The sequence below is a fragment of the Spermophilus citellus genome, assembly GCF_964194105.1.
Source record: "Spermophilus citellus genome assembly, chromosome: 1".
NCBI lineage: Eukaryota > Metazoa > Chordata > Mammalia > Rodentia > Sciuridae > Spermophilus > Spermophilus citellus.
In genome coordinates, this window is record NC_138182.1 from 25445353 (window position 1) to 25451970 (window position 6618).

Below are 6618 nucleotides of genomic sequence, written 5' to 3' on the forward strand. Positions count from 1 at the left end.
ATAAGAACCCAATATGAAAATACCTAATATGAAACTTTCATACTTTAATGAAAATACCTAAATAGCTGGGCACAGTGGTACAAGCCTAATATCTCAGAGACTTGGGAGGCTAAGGAAGAGGATCACAAGTTCAAGGCAGACTTGGCAACTTTTTGAGACCCCCCAACAACTTAGTGAGATCCCGTCTCAAAAATAAAAAAGACTAGAGGCGGAAGACAGGCTTCTTTTTCATGGCTCCTGGTGGTTGATCAGCTGCTCCAAGATGAAGCTGAACTTCTCCTGCCCAGCTACTGGCTGCCAGAAACTCATTGAAGTGGACAAGGAACACGAACTTTGTACTTTTTATGAGAAGCGTGTGGCCACAGTAGTTTGCTGCTGATGCTCTGGGTGAAGAGTGGAAGGGTTATGTAGTCTGAATTAGTGGTGGGAATGACAAATAAGGTTTCCTCATGAAGCAGGGTGTCTTGACCCATGGCCATGTTTGCCTGCTACTGAGTAAGGGGCACTCCTGTCATAGACCAAGGCAAACTGGAGAGAGAAAGCGCAGATCTATTTGAGGTTGCATTGTGGATGCCAGTCTGAGAGTTCTCACCTTGGTTATTGCAAAAAAAAAAAAAAAAAAAAAAAAAAAGAGAGAGAGAGAAGGCTATTCCTGGTCACCCAAAAGAGCTATTAGAATTCCTGGGACCCAAAAGAGCTAGTCGAATCCACAAATTTTTCAATCTCTCTAAGGAAGATGATGTCAGAAACTTGTTGCTCTGAAGAAACCGCGTACTAAGAAGAATAAGGAAGAGGCTGCAGAATATGCCAAACTTTTGGCCAAAAGAATGAAAGAATCCAGAGGAAAATCCAAAGCCAAGAGATGCAGGCTGTCCTCTCTGAGAGCTTCTTCTTCTGAGTCCAGTCAAAAATAAGATTTTTAAAAAGTAATAAATAAATAAAATCAGACCTTCAAAAAAAATAAAATAAAACAAAAAATATTAGGGATGTAGCTCTGTGCTAAAGTGCCCCTGTTTTCAGCTCCCTATCAGAAAAAGAAAAGACCAAACATATACAAATACATAAGTATTAGCATAGTGGAATAGTTTATTTATTTAATTCTAAGTCTAGAAAGATCATTATGTTTTCATGAAATATTTAAGGAAATATGTAAGGAAAAATTTTCATGCTATGATAATTAAGTTAAAAAAGCAGGCAACCAAAAGTACATGTATTATTATACCCCAATTTTGTTAAATAATATACATATGAATGCATTACAAAAGCCCATAATGTAATATATAAAATGCTAATAGCAATTATCTCTGCATGGTAGGATTACTAACAATTTTTATTTGCATATTAAATATTACAGACAGTCTGTATTTTCCATATTTTCAACACTGAAAATAATTAATATAATTCAATTATTAAAAAGAAATGGAGGTGGGCTGGGGTTGTGGCTCAGTAGTAGAGCCCTCGCCTCCCACGAATAAAGCACTGGGTTTGATCCTCAGCAGCACATAAAGATAAATAAATAAAATGGAGGAATTGTGTGCATCTACAACTATAAAAAATATTTTAAAGAAAAGAAATAGGGGTAAATAACATAAGTTACATGCCATATCATTCATAAATCATTAAAAAAAAGAAAGGTTGCAGACCTTCTCAAAAGTTGACATCTTGGGCTGGGGATGTAGCTCAAGCGGTAGCGCGCTCGCCTGGCATGCGTGCAGCCCGGGTTCGATCCTCGGCACCACATACAAACAAAGATGTTGTGTCCGCCGAGAACTGAAAAATAAATATTAAAAATTATCTCTCTCTCTCACTCTCTCTCCCCCCCCCACTCTCTCTTTAAAAAAAAAAAAAAGTTGACATCTTCCAAGGGGTTCTCAAGGTTTAAAGTTGACTCCGCCACCACATAGTAAAATGACATTCTTCGACTGTCACAGGTGGGCCAAGATAAGTCAGGATGGATGCTAATCATCCAGGAGGAATCGGGAGCCCTTTATCTGGAAACATTTTGCTGAGAATGGAAAAATAACCGTTCTGAAACAGAAGGAGGAGCTGCCTGGATCAGTCTGATTCGCACTCCTCCAAACAGGGAGACTCACGGGGCATGAAATCCTCCAGCTCACCCCCTCCCGCCCCGAACTGCACCCAAAGGAAAACTGAAACCAAAGTTGAACTGAGTCATCTTCCTGCAGAGCTGCCCCTCTCCTCCCGCCTGAAGAGAGGTGTGGACCGGATCCTCTTCCACAGCCAGCCTCTCCCACCATCCACCTCTCCTCCTTTATTTTCCTAACAGAAAAGGAAATTTTTAAGATGTTTAAGGAGTTTTAAGGAGAAGGGTGGATCCAGGCCGGAAGGAAAAATGTACTCTTATCTTTTTCCTCCTGCGGCTGCTTCACCCATTATTACTCCAGCAGTTTTTACTGCTGTGTCTTTGCGGTCATTGCACAGCCCAGGGTCATGGAAACAGGGCAGTCACACCACCTGCCTCTGTCATCTGGGTGAGCCTGCCCTTGAGACAGAATTTGTTTTGTCAGCATTTGTACCAATCTTGACCCGTTATGGTTTATTCTGATCCTATCTCCCTGTAAGCCTGACAATAGCTTCATAATGTGCAGAAAACCTTCAGGTAATCAGAACAGGATCTGCAAGTAGAGTTGACTCTGTGCATCTGTGGTTTCTGCATCCATAGATTCAACCCATCATAGATTGACAATATTTGGGGGAAGTAATTCATCTGCACTGAACATGTACACACTTTTTTCTTGTCATTATTCCATTAAAAAAAACCCAAACAGTATAATGATTATTTAAAAAGCATTTGCATGGTATTAGGTATTTTAAGAACCTATAGGTGATTTAAAGTAAATGGGAGAATGTGCTAGATTATATGCAAATACTACACTATTTTACAGAAGGGACTTCAGCATACTCAGATTCTGGTATCCTTGGGGGATCCTGGAGCCCTCATGGATTCCAAGGGACTGGGTTCAGAGCATAACTAAGTAGAAGCCCTACTAATGGCCTTTTTCTTTGCTGTTCTTTTAAAACAATATTTCCCTTCCTGGTGTTCTCTGCTACTCTATCTACTGGTCCACTTCTCACCACAACTAGACCCTGACTCTACCCTTGACTCCTGTTTTCACAAAATTGTTCATTTGGACTTGTTTAGTTTTTTTTTTTTTTTTTAATTCATTTATGTACGAAGGAACTTGTAGTGTCAGCTCATTAAAGAAGAAATTATTCAAGATACTTGTTAACGATGGTGATTCAGATTTTATTTAAAGGGAGCCATGACAATAGGTAATACAGTCCTGCAGTGGGAGAGGGAAACAGGGCTGAATTCCAACTTCAACAAGGACAAATGGGGACTTATAACCAAAGGAAGGGGCTAAAAACGACTGAGAGTGACCATCAAGGAGATCAAGAACGGCCAGATACCACCGGGGTGGAGGATCTTTGGCAAACTGACTTATCAGGATTCTTGGTCAAACTGGACCTTAGACAAGGACAGAAAGGGAAGGTCATGTCAGGTCTAGACCTAGACAAGATCAGTTCTAATCAGAGGACTCAAGAGGAGCCTGATTAAAGATTTGGTCAAAGGAAAGTCTTCGTCAAATTCTACTTACAAAGAGCTTGAGAGTTGTTGCTCCCATCTTCAGAGCAAGAAAAAGCTGAGCAAACTGAAAATCAGTGTCCTTTCGAGGACTATCAGAGAACTGTGGTCACAAGGCACACCTACACAGCGCTCTCTGGACAGTCAGACAGCGGCCTGGGGAGGCCCCATAGAGATGCGTTATCTGGAACAGAAGACCCTGGCCTCTAGGGAACAGAAGTGCTTACTTAGTCAGTTTCATAATTCTGAGGTGTGGACTGTCCTGAGAGTAGAATCCCCAGGGGAGTCTGCAGGGGAGACCCACACTTTCGTGACCTTTACCTCCTAAAAGCCCACTCGGTTCTCAGCATGAATGGACAAGAAGGACCCCCTTGTGACTCTGGCAGGAGAGGGAGTTATTTACCATTTTGAAATATTACCCGGAATATTCTCCCAAGAAGGCCCTTCTCTCCATGTCAGAGACTACACTGGGGCCTTATCCCACCTGGGGAAGTACATTATCCCAATTCCTGCCTGCTTCTAGCCTGCCTGTCTCACCTAAAAGAAAAAAATAAAGCCAACAAAAACTCGTGAAAGTCACCGCCCAGGACCACAGATCCACTAAGTGATCATTATTAATTGTAAGATTATATTAGAAAACCAAGCCTCCCACACACCTTACCACTATGAGCAAGCTCCAATAAAACAGCAGATTACAGATGAAATTACAGATGTAAGAGCTGTAAATCAGATTCTGCTTGGAAGCCTCTGGTTCCTCAGGCTGAAACAAAGATGGAGCCCAGTCTGCTGTCTAACCAGGTTAACGTGAAAACTCACACCTAAGGCCTTTGATGCAGTTCCTATTTATCTGATAGGTCAAGACCACCTTGCAACAAAAAATTTGCAAAGCAGGCTAATGGCAAACAGAAACAATCTGAAGCAATGAGACCAGATTCCAATATGGCAGAATTTTTGGAAACTATTGGACAGGAATTTTTAAATAATTCATACATTCAGGGTTCCTCTGGAAAAAGTAGACAATTGGAAAGAACGAATGGGTGATGTCAGCCTGGAGGTGGAAACCAAAAGAAAGAGTAGAAATCAAAATCACTGCAACAGAAATGAAGAAGATGTCCTTAATAGGTTCCACAGTTCACTGGACATGGCCAGTGAAAGAGTCAGTGGCTTGAAGAGAGATCAAAATGAACTAGATAACTCCGCATGCCTCACGGTGGTTGGCACAGTGAACTAGACATGGACAGGTGTCCCTGTCCTCTCATTGCTGCTTTTCTTACAGCCAATCAGAGAATTCAGAACAAATCTGTTGTGGTTTCTCTGTGTCCCCTCCAAAGTGCCTATGTTGGAAACTTTATCCCCACTTTATACGTTAGTGGTACTCAGAGGCAGGGCCTTTGGGAGGTAGTTTGGATTAGATGAGGTCATGAGAGTGAGGCCTTATGGTGGCATTAATGTCTTTATAAGAAGAGAAAGGGAGACATGAGCTAGTGTGCTAGCTGTGTCTTTCCATGTGATGTCTCTATTATGTTATAACGTAGCCAAAAGATCCTCACCAGAGGCTGTTGGACTTCCCAGCATCTAGAACTGTAAGAAATAAACTTGTTTTCTTTATACATTACCCAGTCTCAGGTATTCAGTTATAGAAACAGAAGACAGACTAAGCCACTGTCCATTCATCTCTGAAAACTGTCTCCGTCCTTCCTTTCCTCTTTACTATCTACCACTATTCCAGTCCTGCCCTTTAGTTTTGAGTTCTCACCTGGATTACTCTAATACTTTCACAGCTTGTCTTCTTGCCTTTCAGTCTTGCCCTATTTTCCAATTAATTCTTTGTACTACTGCCAGAAAAATCAGCCTCAACTATAAAACAGGCTGCTTTCTCTAGCTTTACTGATAACTTTGTTGCTCTTGGGATAAAGTCCTGTTTCCTAGGCAGAATGTGCAACTCTGACCTCTACCTAGTTCCAGAGCTCCAACTTTTGCCACTCCCCACCTAGAATTTTATTTACAGACACACAGGATTCTGATTCAGCGACTGCACATTTTGATTTGCTGAGTTCCCTCCTCTTAATGGAATGTCCCTCCTCTTGCCATCCAGTTTATCCTTGAAGACACAATTCAAGGATCACTGGCCACAGAAAGGCTTCCCCATCTTCCCCCCACTCCTGTCCTATCAGCTCGGTGCCCCTTGGGGCCGGCACAGACCACACTGCTCATCTGTTTCCTTGACTATCTGCCTTGGGCTCAGCTGTGAGTTCTTTTGAGGCAGGAGTCCTGACTTCATGTTCTCATAGACTAGGTTTTTAAAGAACCTAGTACTTTGTCTCGCACAGAAAGTCAACTGGTAAATGTTTGGTGGATGTGTGAATGAATTGAATGGATACTGAAGGCTTCCCAGTTTCCAGGGAAAGCCAGCATCCGAGGTTACAAAGAACAGAAGCTGATGCTGGTTCACTTAAGTAGAGAAAGAATTTTTTTTTCCTGATACCAGGAATTGAACCCAGGGGTGCTTGACCACTCGGAGCCACATCCCCAAGCTCTTTTTATTTTTTAATTTAGAGACAGGGCCTTGTAAGTTGCTGAGACTGGCTTTGAACTCACGATCTTCCTGCCTCCCGAGGCTGGATTACAGGTGTGAGCCACCACACCCGGCTAGAAAGAATTTTCTAGAAGGGCATTGGGTAGTGCACTAAAACAGGAAGGCTGGAGAGTCATAGGAAGACATAAGCATGGTGTGGTGTCCTGGCACATTCACCATTGTCTTCTGGATGGCCACCATGATAACCGCAAGTGGTGACTCAATCACTCCGTCAGGACTCCGAGCCTCAGGGAGACGCTGCATCACCAAGTTTGAGTGCTGTCTGTGATGTGGTTGTGGGGGAGGGAAAAGAGAATAACTTCTCTTTTCAGCTTCCCCATTGAGATGGGTATTCCCATATTAAGTATTCAAAATGAGAAGCCTGACCATGTAGGGTTTTCTGGAAGACTTGTGAGTCTGTTTCCTAGGGCCAGTG

General features: G+C 42.4%; 1 pseudogene across 1 annotated transcript; it reads left to right on the top strand.

Annotated features, from left to right (window-relative positions):
• The first annotated feature begins 262 nt into the window (after positions 1 to 262).
• On the top strand, positions 263 to 914 carry LOC308656946 (small ribosomal subunit protein eS6-like; annotated as a pseudogene). The gene has a single exon. The product of its transcript is annotated as a small ribosomal subunit protein eS6-like (transcript).
• Positions 915 to 6618: the final 5704 nt, after the last annotated feature.